Source organism: Stegodyphus dumicola, chromosome X2 (assembly GCF_044657685.1).
Source record: "Stegodyphus dumicola isolate Sdum_Otavi_A_Nest chromosome X2, ASM4465768v1".
Taxonomy (NCBI): domain Eukaryota; kingdom Metazoa; phylum Arthropoda; class Arachnida; order Araneae; family Eresidae; genus Stegodyphus; species Stegodyphus dumicola.
The window spans coordinates 129,098,939-129,120,004 of record NC_140781.1 but is presented as its reverse complement, the minus strand read 5'-3'; the positions used below and the strand labels follow the sequence as shown (position 1 = coordinate 129,120,004).

Sequence of the window (21,066 nt, the reverse complement as noted above, 5' to 3'; positions counted from 1 at the left end):
GTAACTTCGTTCTAAATTTTGCTAAAAATATGTTTCCCAAAGTATTTTGTTACAAATGGCGTAATTTAAGTGAAGGTATAAAATAATATAAAATAATAAAAAAAAAATTACTCGATTTTTAAAACTAAATTTTTGTTTTTAAGTGTAACTTTCTTTCTTTACATTCATATGTTAGTGTAATCTTTGTTGGTAGAATTATGTCCTTTTAACTCTTTCATGTGGTGACAATTTTTATTCCTGTAGCTTTACAGTTAACCTTTTTTAAACTTTTTAAACCTTTTGTTGCATACACATAATCTAGAGAAGTCAAACGAAAATGTTTGTATTTTTTCTACTTAAAATAACCTTAGTAATAATAATAAAAAAAATTTATTCAAATTTCGTTTTAAAAATTTCCTACAGTTTGTTCACTACAGTGGACAGTATGCGTACATGCATTCAAATCTCTTCCCAACGATTTACGGTCATTGCATTTGAAATCATTTCCTGCCTTGTTTGCAGTGATCATTACCATCTTCTAAATGGTAAATCTACAATTGGCATGTGCATACAGATCCCCCCAAATACCTTCATTTCGTCGACTGTGATTGAATTCATTACGATGATGCTACGATTTTGTAACCTGTACCTATTGGATTCAAATGGTCTAGAAATTCCTTGCCAAACATAAACATTTCCAGTGGTGTTTGGGCTTGATAAGCAGTACATTTGGGTTTCAATTCACTGTTTTCGGTAGAACTTTGTCTACCCACTCCACAATTTTCTCAAACTGACATTTAAAATAAAATGTCTAAAATTACTAATTATGAATAAAAATGACAGTATAAGAAAATGTAAGCAATATTATATAATGTTTACTATGAGAAATTGTACTAACTTGGAAACACAAGTAGAAGCCATTTTCCAAATAGCAATGCTTTACTTAGTGATGCTATACAGCCATCTATGATCGACAGTTGAAAGTTCTAATAATATAGAATGAATAAACACAGGAATGGAATCTGTTAAGGCATTTACAGAAGAATAAACAAATTTAAACTTTTGTCTACTAGTGGGCACGATGCAACAAAGGGCTAAATAAAATTATTTTTCCGTTATGTGTTTCATGCGTACTTTCAGGAACTTTAGAAGCTCATCAGCTACAGTTTTCAGTCCACCATCGTCTGCAATCGGAGGATCGAATATATTTTATTATTTAAAACTGCTGCTTATAGGATAGAAAAAGTGGTTAGGAACATTTATTGCTGTGCCTAAACCTTTCTTTAGAACGAACTCAGGGTGTCGCATTGTTCAGAGCTTGCATGAATGCATTTGCTGTTCTTGCTTTGCTTTAAATTTATTTGAAAATATTTTCAACACTTAATTTTTTAATAAATAATTTATTTCAACACTTTACTGCTATTCGCGTAAGTTATGAATAATGTGCTTTGTAAATATTTGGGTCTGTGTTCGGTATATGTATTGAATTAAGAATCATCAAGGATTGCTGCAAAAAGCGGGACATTTCAGAAATTTTAAACTTGTTTATCAGGTTGCATTCTAGAACAAGCCATCGGAGTATTATTATTATCTTATTAATCTATTTAAGTAGAATGCGCTATCTTATGGAATCTTGCGAATTTTTTCTCCTTCTGTTGTTAGGCTTACATTTATAGTTAATGTTTTGCTCGAAAATTAAAGGAATAAATTTTTGCATGGCTAAAAGTGACAAGATTCCTTTTATCGTGCAACTATTGACTTAGAAGCCACGAAATTATCGATTGATGTCTCTTTATTGTGTGCATAGGATATACGGTTTGGACTTTTCCTCTAATAAACTAGATCATTAAGGGGGAAAAATCTTAGATTATTGATACTTGAAAATTCTCTCCCGTATTTCAAATAATTATTACTAACACGTGGTAACGAATCTAATGAAATGGTATCCATCTGATATTTCATTATCTGTTATTCCTTGTGTCAAACGGAGGAATATTGCAGTCTATCATTCTTGGCCGTCCATGAATGCGGGATTATGACTCTTGTCCTTTATTCTTAACATGCGAAAATTTAGATATATTAATAAATAGGTATTCATTTATTAGGAAGTAAAAATTAAATAAATTTTAAATGCCTTTTTAGTTTTATGTGATTACGGCAAAATCTCGATGGATATATGCCTAAGAGCGGATGCCTTCGCGGAGGACATACTGGCTCGTATACACGTTACACACGGAGAAAACCAAGAAAACGCTCATGCAGCGAGCCCATTCACGGGATTCCGCCGCTGGTGGGCTCTAAATTTTAAATGGGTTTATGTGCTATGTCACGATGATGAAATCATAATGTTAGTATTGATAATAATATTGCAATAAGTTTTAAAAATTATTAGCTGCAGGTTTATAATTATAGTTTAAATTATGGCAGAAAAACTTGGGATGTCGTCTCATCAAGTTTTAAATATAAATTAGTTTTATTTTCTTTAATGTAACTTAGTGGATTTGAAGTACCTAGAACGCCTTTGAATAATGAGCAACCGGAATCCACTTCAAGATACCTTCAGAGTTTTTAATTGGATAAGAAAATCGAAAAATACGAAAAATATCGCTATGTAAAGCAAATTTTTAAACTTGTCGTGCATATTTTTATTGAATTATATCGAAAACTGAAAAGAATACAGAAATGTTTTTAAACAGTATACTGTTTTATTTCATAGCTGTTTAACTGTGATCTGTGTTTAGAGACGAAGAAATATAATGAAATTTATTTATGGAGTATATAAACCTGCATCTTGCCTCTGCTGCTTTTGTCATTTGTGTCGACAGGTTGCGTAGTAAATCTATAATTTTTCACCGACTAATAATTTTCCTCCATCGATTATCAGCCTCAGTCAGCTGATTACAAATACAGAACTTCTAGATAAAATTTCCAGTGGCATTCATAAATAATAGTATCTTGTTATGTGTGGAGTGTCATGGTTACCTTCGAACGCTTACTCATGTGCCATGATATTCACAATGCGCTTGTACTTAATAAATGCATCACGTAAGCGAAAGAAATCAATTCTAAGGTCTTATGCAATGCTACAATATATTGCAAATGGAAGTATCTGAAGTCATACGACTTCGTGCATTAGAAGCGAATATGAGTTTTTAGGTGAGAGAAAGCATTTTCATTACGCTTTACAGTGAAAATTGTCGAGCATTTATGCATTTTGTTATATTTTTATTTACTCGTAAGCGCTAACGGTTCGTGCATTTTTAAGTTTGAAATTTTAAAGAATTTCATTTACATTTTATTGTTTCTATTCGTTGCAAAATATAGATATACATTCCAAAATACCATTTACACATGTTTGTGGTATAAAATAAAATTCCAGTGTTATTACAAAGAAAATTCAAGAAAACGCCTGGTCTGCTATTTATTTGTTACTAGATTTCCTGTATGTACCGTAATCAATTTTTTTTTACCTTAAGTACTTTTTCGGATAAACTAGAAGTGTTCCTTTAATTTCAAGGTATTTCACCAGTGGCTGGAGTGGTTTAAGACAGCTGAATACTGGAAGCTCAACTCGGTTTGATCCCGGCAAACGGGCTGGATGCATAGTTTTTAAATTCATGAGTAACATAAATACGAGTCACTTTCCCTTGAAAAATCCTTTATGAAGGCATCGCTGCACTTAGGCAGATAGCCGTAGTTTTGTCGGATTCAGTTAACCTATAACTTTTAATTTCAAGTGCTCTTAACAGCTCTTTGTCGTATCACATTTAAACAGATATTGCACATCAGTTATTTCCTTCATGACATTTGTCAAAACCTGTTTTGAACTTTAGGATGCTGTTATATTGTAAAATCTATTAATTTTCATTTCACTAATTTCAGATAATCTTTTAGTGACTCTATGTAGTGTTATTTAAAATGTTACGGGGTGTTATTTATCTTGGAGCATCAGTTTAGTAACTTTCCTTACGATAATAATGAAACTGGCCCTAGTAAGAAGTTGATCAATCTATAGAGCCAAATTTAAGTTAAATTATCAAATGATCTGTGAAAAATGTGAACAGTTAAATACTGTTATTAGTTAAAAAAGAAATTTGTAAGTATAACCTAAATTTAATAAATCTGAAGAGGGTTTCTCCTTCATTCATAAAATTAAGTTATGACATCTTATTACGTTTTATGCTGAAACTCATCATTTTAAAAATTCTTTAAACTTCAGATTGAGTTTGTTCGAAACTGTCATTCTGTAACATAATAAATAACTCTTGAACCTGTGAGAAATAATGGAATTTTCAAGAAATGTGGCATATGATAGAAGACATAATTCATAAGTTTTCAAAGTGTAATAAATGATTTGTTGATAAGAAAAGAAAGACCTGAATATACATTATAACGCGTCGTAAGACTGCCATGGTCAATCATAGGTGAGGCTGCGTGATGATAGGAGTCTCGATCAGTGACGTTCTTCAGCATAAGTAATGACATCTTTTGTATAGTCGGACACATGTACTGCTACCCCCTGAACAAAGGCGTAGATGAAGAAGTGCCTTTGTGCTTTATTTACGTCACAGGATTTCTTTTACATCTTAAATGATTCTTCTATGCCTGGAAATTGAGATTCTTCTTAACTTGGTGCCCACCAGCAGCCGAGTGGTATTGTCGCTAATAGTTCGATTTGGGTTCGGATGCTGACGAACAAGGGGTGCTTGTGTGTTTTCGTGGTTTTCCCCATGTGTAATGTAGATATAAGCCATTTTCCTTAGAAAAATCTCCACGAAGGCATCCCTCTCCTTAGGCAATAAACGAAAAACCAATAACCTTTACTTGCTTTGGAATTTATAGATAATAAATTCGAAATTTTATATTTCTGGAAGTTTTTTTTCTTTCAGAAGTATTAAAATGTTTTGTTGAGTTTCAAATGTTATATCCTTTCTGCAGCTCATTAATCAATCATATCAGCCACTGCTTTCTTCCAGTAGGCATATCACGACTAGTGCAAAGTCACAAAACCTAGTGCTGCAAGTTTATTTTGAGTTTTCTGCTGAGCAAAAATGGTTGAAATTAAAAGTGTTGTAGTTTATATCAATTTTTTTCTTATTGCAGTATACCTATTAATGCGTATTTTATCTCTTCCATATAACTTTATTGATTCAAATACCTTTTAATGAAAAAGTGGGACGCTTGTAGAAATTTTGTAAGCTGCTATTTGTTCTTTTTGAAAGAGCGTCATCAGTTAGCTCTGAATATGAGTAACATTTCATGACTGATTGCACTGATATGGCCTATCGCATACAGGGCCGTAACTACCACCGGAACAGTTCTTCGGAGCCTTGAGCTTGGGAGGTTCCCGGGATGAGTTGGAAAAATATGTATGTTTTTTTTTTATATACTGAACATTTTATTTTAAAAACTGAAAAATTAAACTTTGTTAACGTTATTTATACTTTTACTTTTCAAGCCGAGAGTTATGTGTCTAACTAGGAAAATTAATATCTTCAAATGACTAGCAGAATTGTTGATAATAAATCACAGTTCACTTTCATTGAGTTTTCCTAATGTATGGATAGCGTGGAACGTGTATTTAACCTTTGGCCTCTAACCACAGAATTTGTGTCATAAACAAAAGCTACGAGTCTGACTCCTGGTGAGGAATTTGTGCGTATAACATGTCGCGTTAGAACAAGCGATTGGAGATATTCTACATCGAATATTTTTCCTTTGATTGTAACGTCAGTATTTTGTTTTTTTTTCAGTTGTTTCTGACGAAACTAGATGATCTGTTACTTTAGTTCCCCGTAAAGCTTCGTTACATTCACACGTTTCAAATATAATTTCGTATAAAGAATTAAAAATCTCTTACACCCATCATGCCAAACTCTTATACCCATCATACCCATCATGCAATTGTTTTTGTCAGCTGAGCAATTGATTATGATTACAACCTAGACGTCTTAAAATTACTATTTGTACCTAAACATTGTTTATTATTTCACAATTCCTTTCGGTACTCTGAAATATATATGTCATGAAAAGTATACACTTTGGGCCAGTCCGGGTGCGCGGCTGAACGGCACGGCGCGCGACCGACTATTTTGTTTACTATAGTTCGCGCAATTGGCAGATATCGTGTAGGCCAAAGGGTTAACTGTTCCTGTGTCTGTAGTCAAAGCTGAACAATAATTCTAAAAACTCAAAACAAATAAGAGGGAATTGATGGTAGGCTCTCTCTCTTAATTTAAAGAGTCGCTGGTGTTTAAATGGTAGGATTACTAACGGAAGTGTTAGGATATTACAGAGCAAATAAAACATACAGAAGATTTTACGCACAAACATGCATTTTATTTTATTTTTTATTTATTATATTTCTTCATCCAAAATGACCCTATGTAAAATTAGTCGATGATATGAGAAATGAGATACAAATTTTAAGATATCTTTATTGATTGATGAAGAGTTTACTTTTACGCTGTAGAAGAGGACTACTGATCCTACGGCTATAAATTGTGCCTCACTGCATTATTGTCTTCCTTGCAGAAGCGACCTAATCAAATACCTAATAATAATGCCCAAATGAAGTCGCTTTAATGGTTTGGTGGGCTGTTGTTCCTATTCACGTAATTTTACTTATTAAATTAATACTGTGTAGCTCATATAATATTGAAAATCGTTATGCGTTAAGGTTTTGACCAAGTACGTCTTTAGAGTAGCTTAGATAGACGGTATAAGCAGGTGATAGACGTATTCAGAAAGCTTTCTTACATATACTGTTAGTGTTCTTGATTTTTTTGTTATACAGGTAGATTTTATGATGCTCATTAAATATTTAGCTTTCATGTAAGGTATATGTGTTGATATAATAGTTTTCTTTAAGTTATAATTTGGTATGGATATTTTCTACTATGCTGTTAAAATTAATTGCTACTACAATTATATATATGCAAAATTATGTGTTACGTAGTTTCTTATAAGCGAACATAAAACAGAATGCTTGGAAAAAAAACTGAGGATTTATCATTTTATGTTATGGTTGTAGGCGTGCAAATGAATTGCCTACCCTAAAATTTATAAAAATAATATATCGAGTTTAATACTTTTAATTTTATTTCTGATTCCATTCCTGAGTTTAATTCCATGTTGAGTTACATTACACTGTTTAAACATTTAGTCGTCAATAAAATTTATAAATTAATTTTTGAATTCTGTATTTTGTGTTATGTTTGAAGTTCAAGATAAGTATAGTATTATTCGGTCAAAGAGCTTTATTTCTGTAAATATATTTGGATGTGTGAAATGTATGACATGTTTTGTTAGCAAAGCTTGCTGTAATGATGATTAAATATTTTTGAATTTTTTCATGCTTATGTAATTGTTTTTTGGGGGGATTAAAATTAGTCTGTTTTTTTTAATTAATTTATTTATATTCATTTTTATTGCAGGAATGGCTTACAATTTCTTACGCGCAAGAAGACAAGAAGAAGGGACTGTTCCTAAAGTGATGTTCAAGTACAAAGCATGGAATTTTCAAAGAAACATGCCTGTTTTGTCTTTAATGTTTCATAGGTTTTCGAATTTTGAACTTTTCACTATATTTCCCGAAAACGTCAGTACTTACAAAAGTAGTTTTCCTGTATTTTGTCTTGAAATTGAGAAAGGCATTGTTAATCAAGCCTCCAGTCGGACAGAAGATCGAAGAAATTCAGTGAATATAAAATTTTCCCTATTTAGAAAATCCGGCCTTATTGAGGATGCTTCTATTAAGATACGAACATAAGTAAATGTGATGGTAAATGTATATTTAGGCTTCAACTAATATATTACTTTCTATATAAAATGAACTTGAGAAATTTAATATGTTCAACTGAATCTTAGTTATTCAAATTGAAAATTGGATCTTCATTTGCTTTGCAATTTTTCTTCAAGCTGCTTGTAAAATATCGGGGCGCCAAATCTTCTTCTCTCTGAATTCAACAATCTTAAAATCCAGAGCATCCTAAACATGTCTGGAAGAAAAACACTTATTTTAATTCTTCGTATATTCCATTTATGTGTTTTTTAGTACTATAAAGAAACTTTTACTATATTCTGAAGTACTTTTGGAGCATATCAAAAGTATGACAAAGATTTTATCTGGCGACTCTGAAAGAATTTATAATTTCGACTGAAATTTTTTATTAAACTAAAAATTCTTAAATATCTATCCCTTTCATTCTCTGAAATTCTTAGGAAGTTCACTCATGGATCTCACTTCATAGCAGTGAAATAAGTTTTCTGAAAAGACCCATAATTAAAGAATTGATTGTAAATGCGTGATGTACTAAATGTTTTTGTAAATATGAACCACTTTTTCCAATGCTTCTGGATTACGTAATATCTCAAGATTCCATCTTTATTTTAAAGGTAGGAAATACTTTTATTTAGTACCACAGAAAGAAGAATTTGTCGTAATAAAATGGCTTTCAATTTTTTACTAAAATACCCTTAAAAGGTCGTTCCCATTGGGCTTTATCTGACCTAACGGACACAACTGACATAGCCAACCCATCTCCAAAACCAGTTTTTTCCCACAGAGCAGCAAGTTGAAACATCTGAACTGGAGGCACAGCGGAGCTAGTCGATACATGGAACTGACTCCGTTAGCTCAGATAAACCAGAGTGGGAACGGCCCATAAAAGGTTTTTAATGCTGAGAAATAACTAATCTTTTAGAATATTAATTATTTGATGAAAAGCTGATTGATTTTTAGATGATACTTGAGCAAATTTATGGTAGCTAAATATGCATATTGTCTTATTGTTATCGTTCAGTTATATTTCTTTTATTACCATTATTCTCTTTTTCTCTCACTACTAATAGAATATGCGATTCCAATTAATTTGTATTTGGAAAGTGTATTTATTTGTGAAAGTGTATATCAGGCATTCACCGAGTGTCAGTGTTAAAAATTAACTTTTTCAAACATGAGCGGAGAGTTATTAAGTTTTTTATGTTTTTCTTTATAATGCTTATTTTGACATTTGATTGCACTGATGTAGTATATGCGTTGAGAATGTTCATTTAAAGCTAATATAATATCTAATAACGCACACTGCATACGTAAGAAACACGTGTGTTTGTGTGTGTATATATTTTATATATAAATTACTTGAAAAATAATCCTACTGTATCCAGGGATAAATTTCTAAAATTAGATGTATGGAAGGCTTTGAAAAGAGGTGAATAAAATCTATAAAGTAATAATTATTAAAATTTTAATAAAATGTTAAGAGAAATTGAAAAATTACTAAATTAAATTAATGACAAGTCGTTAATAAATGAATTAAAATACTGAAGCACATCTCGTTTAGTGCTGCAGCTGGGAGTAAAGTTTCACGCAAAAGCTAAGGAGTAATGGAGTTGGGACTACGGTTGGATTTAAGCCTTGATTTATACTTCTGTTATTAAGAGCAGTTTTAAAATTAACATTTTTCGTATGTGAAACCGTTTATCGGTGCAGATTTAAAGGCGTCGGAGTCATAATTATCATCCCATTCAGTATTCTTTATGTAATAGATCTTGTAGCTGTTATTGTTTTGACCATATGTATTGCTAATGAAATTTCAACATATTTATTATACGTGAAGTAATTTCTACCATTCTTGAATAGTATGCACCCAAATACTTCTTATTTCAATCTTTGAAACAGGACTGTTTCATGGACAGTATACTTAGCTGTGTTAAGTACAGGAAACATTTACTTGGGTTTTGGAAAAAAAAAATGTATTTTTTCTCGTTCCTATAGACAGTCAGCTTTGGCATCATGTCACAAGGGATTTTTCGTGAACATTTTAACCATTATTCAGCTTCTGCCGTCGTGGAAATCGACTTGGTCGTGACTGAATCATTGAAATGTTAAATCTCGCTACAATCTCTTCTTCCAGCCGCACGCTCCCGTCTGGTTTATTTCCTCCGGAGGCGAACGCCTTGTTTAGCAATTCAAAGTACCTCAAAACTTCTCGGTGTACAGTGCCATCTAGCGTTACGAATGCCCCTCAAGCAGGCGATCTGACGTAAACGCGAACAACACGTGTAGAGCTCTTTATGATAAATGGGCAGCGTGTCAGACTGGAAAAAAGGGAAAGTTGGGGCAAATTTCGGTGCCCCGCGTGGAGGAAAGTTCGTGCAGTGATATTAATTTCATACCTTTTCATCATATTTATTTGTTTGTTTGGTTTTATATTTTCTCTCTCACTGAGCAAATTTCTTAATATGTTAATGTTTTTTCATGTTAATCGCATAATTTATAAATGCTAGAAATTTTTATCTAGCTCTGCTTGTATCCTTTTATTAAACACAAACGTAAAAGGGGAATTTAGAGTGCTAAATTGTAACACAATATGTAAATATTCTACAGTATTGGGAAGTAATTTACAATCTATTTAGTACATCTAGATATTAACTAGCGAGTCTGAGAGGCTCGTAACTTAGTAATAGAATATTTGGTAGATAATGAGGATATTTAAGTAAGGTCAAGGTTTTACTACCGTAGTCAGAATAGGAGAAACAAACTTTATTGTGTAATATTTGTTCACAATTTAATATAATTCTTTTACTTGGTTCGTAGATTAGAATGTATCGAAAAGTTCTCCTAAAGGAAAGCATAAATCATATGAAGTTTAATGGTTAAACATTAAATGGCCAAAAAATTTGCGAATGACGTGCTTTGCAAGAGAGATACAAGGGGGGTATTTAATGAAAATGAAAGGCAGAACTTTCGTTGTGCTTAGGAAATTCTGATGATGAAAATGTGATGTCAGTCTTTTGGGACGAAACGTTTTCGTGCATCTTCATGTCCCTTACACCCAGATCCTGTTTAAGTATTAGTAATTTGTAAAATATGCTCATCTGTCTAATTCTGATTAATTAATTTGGGCGTTTTTACTTATTTCTAGTTTAATGTTACGTGATAATACAGAGGTGTTCCGATTATTGGGCCTTTGATTATCAGATATTCCTTTTATCCAATTCTAATAAAAATTTTACAAGTTCTTTTAAAAGAACTGAATAGATACAGAGTCATTAGCATTTTCTGAAGCAGAAGACATGAAAAATATGCAGTGCCGCCGTTGGGATTCGAACACCCGACGGCCAGCCAGACGTGCTATCCAGTTACTCCACAAAGGCACGCGGGAAAAAGGTAGAAAATAACCTTATATGGTGAAAAGAGAATGATAAATAAGTAACTCTTATTGTAACATCTGAACAAGCTGTTAATAAATTTTAATTTAATTGCTTTATCTGGCGGCTAACTCGTTGCTGCAGTTTGGTAACTTTTTTTGTATAAAATTGGTACTAATTAGCGTATCTGGTATAAATCGAGTGTGTTATTTTTTATGCAACTTTATTTAATTCAGTTTCTGTATTTTTTTTTTTTTTTTCGGTGGAGTCAAGTTTTGAAATTAATTTTTGAATCCCTTCGATCAATTCAGATTTCTTGAATTGTTTCTTGCATATACATAATGGTAATATTCGCAAAAAAATTTTCAACAGTCAAAACGGATGGTATTTCTTATTTGTTGTTGAATCGTTTCTACAAGTTCTTGTTCAACTGCCAAACTAATCATTAGAGAAATTCTATTTTGACCCCAAGTGACAGAGCAAGAAATGGTCATCTAAGCAAGTGTTTCTCGGAATTTCTAATGTTTGGGTACCCAATACTGGTATAATGGTATTGGAATAAAGGTGTGGGGTGGTATTATGATCGGTTGATATTCTGAAGCAATCAATGATGTCTACCCATATATTCATTCCGAAATATCAAAACGATGTCTTTATTGTATAAATCAAACGGTGTCTTTTTTGTTTTGTTCGTTTGGGATAAGAGGATAAGATGTTCCAAGAGTTGATTCAATGTGAAACCGAATTCTAGGTGCGAGTTCGTCTAGGATGAAAAGATAAGGATCTTTTATCCCAGACAAACTCATTTCTAAAATGTGGTTGTAGACGGTATCAACTCTTATCAGAGAACAAAGCCCATCAGCAGCCGAGCGGTAAAAGCGATGAACAGTGGTTGTTCGACCCGGGTTCAAATCTCAGCCAACGGACTGGCTGCATAAGCGTTTTCGTAGTTTTCTCTATGTGTAACGTAAGAGCCAGTTTTCCTTAGAAGGCCCTCCAAGAAAACTTAACCTCTTTAGCGGACATCTCTCGTGAGCTTTTCCTTAATTAGTTGACCTAAGCTTTTCGGAGAGCAAAAACTGTTTCTGTATAGTCCAGTTTTAGTGAAATTTGATACTACGCCAATAACCTTCTCCAGCGCTTTCTGGGTAACGTCACACAGATAATCGGTTATGGAAAATATAGCCTTACGTAATTTGAATGTCGAGGCCACAGACTGGCAGAATCCTTATTCCTTGCTACAATTTAGATGACTCTAATTTAGCTGGCCAATTAAGCCCTGCCAACATGCAGTAATTAATTTGCAAATTTGCAGTTTGTTAGACTTTATAAACTTCCAAGAATGGTTTTTATTCAATAAAAGTAACTAGTTTAAAAATTTAAATTTTGATACGTTTCTGTTTAATAAGTGTAACTATCAAAAATATATAACTTATTTTAAACATTATGCTTTAATTGCTGTTTTCATAAGCGTTGTCTTCTAGCGAAATTTTACATTCGTAAAGCAGATTCGGTGCAATAAATGAAGAATAACTATAGCGCATAAAAATGCAACAATAAACAGTTTAGCCAACCAAGTTTGATATAACGAAGGAAAAAATTATTATTCGTCTAATTAGTCGACATCTTATTGTGATATTGGTTTATGGAATTATTGTTTGACAGTGTGCGTCAAACATGTATATGAACGAAATATGTGCACCCTGTGATAGTGCAAACAACTATGGCTTTCAAATGAACCTTTTCCGTCACTGACTACTTACTATATGGTATTCAGCATTCCAAAAGTGTTAGTCTTAGAACATCCTTACTTGTTCATAGTTATTTCTGTGTTTAAAAAGTTGTTTGTAGTTCGTCCTAGAAATGTTATATTCGATGAAAATCTATTGATCGAGGGTAGCATTCAAGTGTTTGTTATAAACTTATACGAATGCTCTTATAATTAGGTAGTAGCTTTTCTAGAACGATGCTTGTTGGAGAACGTCCTCAGTATGGGAAAAAATTTCTAGACAATCTGCAAGGATATTACACAGCAAGAATCTACCAGAGAGAGTGGGCGTCTAATGAATCGCAAGAAATATTACTGAAGCGAGTTCCATATTTCACACCATTTCCACTTTTCTGAATTATTTCAAATTGGTGAGACAGTTTCATAGCTTCATATTGTATACGTCAACAATCCATTCTTTCTTAGGTTTGAAGAGTCATCATTTATTTATTTATTTAAAGCTTGAGACTTGAAAAATGTGCAGTGCTCTCACCTGGACTCGAAACTTGAACCTCTCGAATACGTTCTATACATATTAGTAATATACGTTCTTATGGGATAACTATAGAAAAAGTTCCCTTGTTTTTGTGGTCACTATTAATTACTGTAGTATTATTATTATTATTATCGTTACTTGTTCTTGCTGGAGCAATTACAATATTATTAACGGATCGAAATTTTAATACTTCTTTTTTTTTTTATCCTTTGACGAGTATGCTTCCAGTTACACCACGAAGGCACACGGAGAGGAGGGAGAAAGGAAATCGCGAATTACTGCTTAACTTAGTTTCCGTCTACATAAAGTCTTTGTTGAAGGTAGATTGTGTGTGTGTATTAGTTACGGCGTAAAGAGGAATTTATTATTATTAATTATTATTTGTTGAAGATAGCAAGGCAGGAAATATCCATATATTTTTCATTGCAGATATCTAAATCGTTTTAATTCAGATACAGGCTGTTAGAAGAACTTGCAAATACTTTGAACTTTGATATTTGTGAACAGATAAGATTCTTTCGAATAAAATATTATACGGTCTTTCATTTATTTTTTATTCAACTGTTTTGTTTTCATCGCACTCTCGCTGCTATGTTTTTAACTTTTTTTAAAATCTTTCCTCAATTTAATGTATATGATATAGTAGAATAAATGAGGAATGCTCTTTAATTTTTGCCTTGAGTCCTTCAGTGTCTAGGTTTCTTTCTTGTATGCGTCTTTATGTCTTTGTATGTATTAAATTACTGTCCATTCAAAAATTAAATGCATATTACGCAATTGTTATAAAAGAATGATACATTCCATGTCTTTTTAGAAAAAGGATACGTAAGAAATTTCTCTGAAGTACAAGCTTGTATGATTAAATAATTCTAGTTCTTGGAAATGGCAAACAAGAGGGCGAGAGTGAGAGCGAAAAGAAATTTTTGCATGATATCTCATATGAAAAATGCTTTTTTCGAAAAGTTTAAAATTGCGAATAACTTACTAAAAATGTTCTTATTATCACGGTTTCATCCCTCTTGCCACTTCTGCAGTTATAATTTTTTAAGCTTCATTCATCTCTTTGTATTTTTTTTTCTTTTCATAAAGCGACATTTCAGGCCTTTTTTTACGTAGAGATACCTCCTCTGCCTCTTCTAGAGTGTCCAGTTCGTTTCTGTTGGGTGGGTCTTCTGTTTCACCATGATGTATATCTCAAAATGTTCCCCTTTGGTGATTCGGATTTTACTTGCAACATTTTAGATTTCCATCATTTAAGTGCTTTTATGCGAGTTTGTTTTTCTTCAATCGATTGCTTTGTTTATTTACTTCTTCAAACTTCTGCGCTTTGTGTCGAAAGTATCTTTGGACAGGTAACTCAGAGAAAAAAGAAAAGTTAAAGGTTTAAAAAAGAAGATTGCTTTGTTAGAATTCGTTTTTTTTTTTTTTTTTTTTTTTTTTTTTTTGTTCTTTTTTTGAGGTGCAGCTTCGGTGTTTTCTGTTTAGAGCCTTCGAGCTGCCGTTAAGGAAGGAAACAATGCTTCTGAGCTAGCGGTTTTGAAGTGCAGCCGACCGTAACCATTTCAAATTCCAGGACAATTTCAGTGCGACCTGCACTATTATATTAATGGTTAAAATAATTTCGATTGTAAAATTTCGTTTTACAAATTGTTCTTCGAAATGGGTTGCCGACTTCTTTTTTAAAATTCTGCGTGCATACTAGAAGTTTGTTGTTCGCATGTGGCTGAAATGAATGTTAATGTTCTTGCTATATGTAGATCGCTGAAAATGTCCTACATGTAAATTAATTACGGGTTTAAAGTTAGACGCAAAGTGACGTTTTAGATATAAAGTGTGATTTTCAGTGAAAGTGAGAAATACCAAGTCACCTTTGTGAAGCTTTTCCTAAAATGTGTTGATTTTTATCAAGAAATTTTTTAAGCGAATTCCTGTAATTTGTAAATAATATGAATTTACATAGTTATTTTGTGTTCGTGTATTTTTTGCAGGTTGTTAGCCAAGTAATTGATTAGATGCATCCTATGCTGTTTGTTTCATCAGTATGAAGAATTTGGGAAATTAGTTTATAAAATTTGAAAACTTGTAGGCTCTTCCAAAAAAATACATTTGCTAAGGAATTGCATGAGTAAAGGAACACAGTTTGCATGGTTTCGTTGCATCGGTGATATCGTGCTAAAAAATCTTTTCACTTATATTTTGAGAAACATTGTAATTGCAAATGCATGATTTAGGATTAGTAATTAAGGAAATGAAACGTGTAGTATTATTTTTCTTTTAAGATCAACTTCTCAAGAAAGAAAAAAAGAATAACATCTGTGACGGAAAAGGAATTGAAGTGAAATCATTTGTTATAAATGAGAGTTTCAGTATTTTTTAATTTCTGCGTTAAGTTTTGCTGTATTTGAATTTTAATATTCAGAGTTTTATTACTCTGTCCTCCTCGTGGGCGGAATTACAACTGTTATTAAACTTGTTTAATAACCATATTGGTAAAAATTCAAAAAAGAATAAATATTTCGGAGCAAGGTACATCGGACTGAATGGATACGTTACTGCATTACCTACCCTTAACTTTACAGAGAATTACTCTTATTTAAGCGAAGAGAGAGATTATTAAATTACAAATTTGTCTTTCATAATGATTAACTTATTTCTAAACCAAAGTAAAATTTATTTGTAGAACAAGGTCTATAGCTATCTAATTTTTGGAATTTTATGTTCATTAATTAAATTCAGGAATGATGTTATTTAATATTAAACGAGAATTTAATGGAAAGTACATGCAGGTTTTTCGTAACTAATCTAGCTATCTAATTCATAATTATCCTGTAATATAAGCTCCTTAATGCCATGTGCTGCATCGTAAACACCGGAGTTTTATAGCGTAAAATTAGCTTATCTGCGTGCTTTGTAACTAACATTTTCACTTTTACTAAAGTATTAAAAGTATTTTCACTAAAGTATTAAAAGAGTTTTTGACTCATTAAATTCTCTTCAATCAGCTGGTGGAAAAAAAAACCACCTAGCTATCATGCTCTTGAATGGTTCTATTCCCCGCTCGTGACTTTATTCTGTAGTGAAAGTTTCATTTCATCAACAGTTCATTCAAAAAATAAATAAAAAGGGAAATAAACAAGCACCGTGTTCGTAAAAGCATGATGCCTACACATACAAACTACGGTTCGGTACCGCCTACCCGCACAAACTTGATTTTGTAAGCATAAAATTAAATTATGTTCTTCAATAAAATTCTGCTTTCTATTTTCCGCGGTACACTATTAACAGACACTTTTAAAATTTCAGAAAAAAGCTGATATTAAATGTGTCTGCGTAAAAGCAGTTTATTTAAAGTCCACGCCTCTTTAAAGCATATTCTTTACAAATTGAATTTTCCTGGAATTACTTTGAAGACAGAAATATAAATGCACGGTGTGCAAAAATCTGATACTTATGTCTTTTAATTATATACTGTATATTTGCTTTGCATAGAAATTTGATCCATTTCCTTTTTCCACTTGTATATATGCAGACTTTTCGCAACATTTCTGTGATAAGAAATGTTTCGTTTTATGCTTTATTTTCCTGAATTGTCATACTTCTTTTTAAAGGATCATTCTTGTCCCCCCTTCAAAAAGTCTTGTTAGTTTCGAATATCAGAAATACGGTTTTCAAAATTTTGGAAGGAGATAGCTTTTTGGGAGGAGATGGTGTCCTAGTCAAAGTATATATGCATCACTGTTAACAGATTTGCTATACGATAACTTCAATAATTAAATCTTTGTTTAACAAAGCTAACTATGTAAAACGTCATTCTCTAATTACACGATTCTTTAGTGAAAACCGTCCAGAGTAAATTAATACATGGGAAGAAAAGCCATAGAAAATTTCAGGAATAATATTAGTTTTCAATTAATGGCATTGTGTTTCACAAAGTAACTGTAATGTTACTAGATCTGCGGTGACGATGTCGCATGAGCGAGATTAAAATTATGAATAGATCTAAGGAATTTCTCCAGGAAAACGGCTTTATGCAGTTTCATAGTAAAAAAGAAAAAATATACACAATAATTAGCACAAATAACCAAAAGTTGTTCCTTAATTATTTTGCAAAATTTTTCATAATTTGTGCTAATTATTATGTTGAACTTCTTCATTTTTTTTTTATCTCTGACGAAGGCATAAAAAATTGTGTTACGTGAAATCCGTTGCATAGCTTTATGTAGGTTCTTACTTTTGCATCTTCAAGTTGCCAACCGCTCGCAGGAAAAATTATCATGATTATAGTAAAAGTTTTAACCTAAGAAATTGAATGTTTAGTCGACCAGGAGAATTATATTAAGAATCAGTTAATAATTCACTTCTATTCACATCCTGGAAGTAAATGCTTGCACTTCGGTCAAGCTAATCAAATTCGAATACAAAGGGAACTTTCACACGAAAATGAACGTAGTCGAGGAAAGTCGCAAATCCTTTCTTTCTGTGACCCTATGTTATTTCTGTTTGTAGATCTCAAGAATTGCTTGCATTCCAATATGAAATATTTCATTACCAATGTCCGCATTCATATTGTTGGCGGCAAAAGGATTATTAAAATCAATTTTTTAAATTAAAAAAATTCTAAACTAGTTAATTTTATGTTGAAAGATACAAAATATATCCATATTATACAGTAATGTATTAGTTTTTACAGTATATGCAAATGACAGTATTACCAGATATTAGAGGAATACATTTAAGTCGGTAAATACTTAAAAAAAAAAGAAAAAAGAATAGTTTTAGTTAAGTTCTATACCTGCGTATTATATTGAAATTACTTGTGGCAATGTATTTATGGTGTACATACGCTTTTTTATTTCAAATTTTATTTTTTATTTAGAGAATTACAGTTTTAGAAGGAATGACTGAAGTTAAAAAAGTATACGAACCAGTGGTTCTGGTTCATCTAAAATGGATATTTTCTATGATTTGTACTAAATGTTTCACTCTCTTATTTCGCTTTATTCTTATATATATGATCGTAATATGTATATTTTATTCAACTAAAAGTAAAACGTAAGCAAAATTGTACTTCGTAACTAAAACCTGGCACTAATGCAGCTAAGCTTAAATAAAATAAATTTATTAAATGGTATGATTATCATTCGAGAGAAGGTATATTAGAAAGTCTGCTTTACTGAAGAAAAAAAACATGGTAATATAAAGAAGATTTTTTTCAGTTAAAGATACGAATGTTAACTAGTGCATTAATTATTGCTGATTCTATTAAAAAAAGCTGACCTTTCAAGTAGTATTAGCCTTTTTCGATACAGTCTTCAATAATTAAGGAAATCCGAATCATGTTTTATCTTTCCAGACTACCTGAGTGAAATTTCATTTAGCAGTTTAAATAAAATATTTAATGAAATTCTAAATTCAATATTAATCCAATTTAAGTCTCCAAGTAGTTTAGAAAAATGTTCCGATACGATTCTGATCCCTATCAAAAGTCGGATAAACTTGCAATTTATATATATATATATATATTTATAAAATCGCAATTTATAATATATATATAAAAGCCATGTCTACAAAAGTAGGCCTTTATTTTCATAGCTGTTGGTCATAGACGTATACAAATTGTTACATGCATACATACATCGATATGTATACAGTGTAAAATTTGTTAAATTATGCAAGTATTCATATTTTATTCATTTTTAGAATTAAAGAGATCAGTTTAGTAAAAATTATGAAATCTTTTTACACTTTCCTCCGGTATGTGCATTTACACCCGTTCGACAAAAAGTTGACCGATCTATTTGACATTAAAATTCGAGATTCAATTTCAGGGGCCGTTCACAAATTAAAAAGTGAAATGTGTGCAATTGTAGGTAACTAAAAATAAATTATCGTTCATAAAAGGATTTCTGATATCAAAATATTAAGTGAGGAGCAGTTCTATGTAGATTATTATGAAAAATAATTTGTCGATATAAATTTTTTGAAAATGGACATTTTGTTTACAGAATTCGTATTCTAGAAAGAATTAGCGTGTTTGAGTATTGGCACGTAAACAACTCGTAGTATTATCTGTATTAATTAAATATTAGAAATATTTGTACCTATCGGTAATTTATAATAAATATTTTTTATACGATTACCAAATTAGGATTTTAAGGTAAAGAAACTTCGTGAAAATTTTAATAACCTATTTTTAGACTTTATAAAATCCTAAATTATTTGTACTTTTGGGATATAATCATATATAAAGACACTATTAAACCACAAAAGAAGATCATTGAACGCCACTTAAGAGGAGGGAAATCAACTCTGAATTATTAGTGTTTTATTTATTAAACCGCCTCCTCAATGCAAATTCAGAATGGCATCAAATAACGCAAATCTTGAAATCAAATATATGGTCAATTTTGGTCGTACAGAAGTGAAACTTTTTTTTTTTTTTTTAAGAGAGAGTGCAAAAATTTCCGAAATGGGAGTACGGGTACTGGAGGAGCGTGTAAAAAAATGAGATTTCAGATTTTATAAAAAAATAATTTCTTTAAATTCAAACGTACGAAAACATGTATCTTTGCGCCATTTAAAACATTTTTTTTTAATTGGAAGTATATGTCTACCATCAACGGTTGTAAAAATAAAGGCCGGATAAGGACTTTCGTGGGCACGATGGATATATAATATAAGAATTTAATGGGACCTATCTCCGCCTCTGCTGGAAAGTTATGTTGATCCGCTGTTCCATTATTGATTTCTAATAACAACTAGAGGTGTGGCGCACAAAGAGCGCCCATAACAAAATTGAACTTACGCTGTAAGATTTTGATAAGCAGGATTTTCAAGGTTATGTTTCCTTAGTTTTTATTATCCTGCTTTGAAGCTGTGCTTGTGTTTGCATTAGAGTGTTTAAACCTTTATGCTTATAACAGTGTCACTTTCTCCATGTTTGCATTTTCCAAAACATCAACGTCTTATCCTCATTGTGAAAGTCTCCATCAGTTAGACAGAGCGTCACCTTATCTTTAGATTGTTATTCAAGTATGCCAGGCGAGGAAGTATTGATTAATTTTCGAGTGCTTCAATTCATTGTTAATAGTTTTATCTTAATAAATATTACAACCGTTTTGCCTTATTTTGGAGAAATGAAAGTATCGAGAAATTCGTGAAGGATTTTATTGGCCGCTGTGTCTAAAGCTTGGTCAGTTAAGTGTATTACTATAAAGTTTTGGATATAACCACATAAGAAAATTGTATACTATGTAATAATTGTAATTGCAAGGAACTATGGAAAGTCTTATCAAAATGTATTTAGCTTTAAAAGCTTGGAAGGCTTTCATAAGTAATCTCAACCAAAAAACATAACATTTATTCTAATGGAATAAAAATTATTAAATTGAATTAGTAAATAATCGGAATATTGAAACATATAAATTTAAAAATGTTAACACATATATTTTAAAATGTTCGTATATAAATTTTAAAATAAATAAAATAAAACATTAATTTTAAAGACATAAAAAACACATTTTAAAGACGGACACATAAAGTTTAAAATGTTCACGAAAACTTTAATATGTGTTTATATGTTGTTCATAGGTGATTCATAATCCCCTTTTTTGAAAAGTGTCTCATACAATAGTTATAAAAATGCAACATAAAAGCTTATAGCATTACA

At 31.5% G+C, this 21,066-nt stretch overlaps 1 protein-coding gene across 6 annotated transcripts in view; it reads left to right on the top strand.

The window, feature by feature from the left end:
• The window catches only part of LOC118188183 (uncharacterized), a 441,836-nt gene that overhangs the window by 244,346 nt on the left and 176,424 nt on the right, over window positions 1-21,066 (top strand). For 3 of the 6 annotated variants that reach the window (XM_085809429.1, XM_035358555.2, XM_035358556.2), the window contains one exon: window positions 7,416-8,376. The exons of 2 other annotated variants lie outside the window; for them this stretch is intronic. The gene's annotated coding sequence lies outside the window, so the exon portion shown is untranslated. The remainder of the gene's footprint in view (window positions 1-7,415; window positions 8,377-21,066) is intronic. One more of the 6 variants, XM_085809430.1, reaches the window with a different exon arrangement.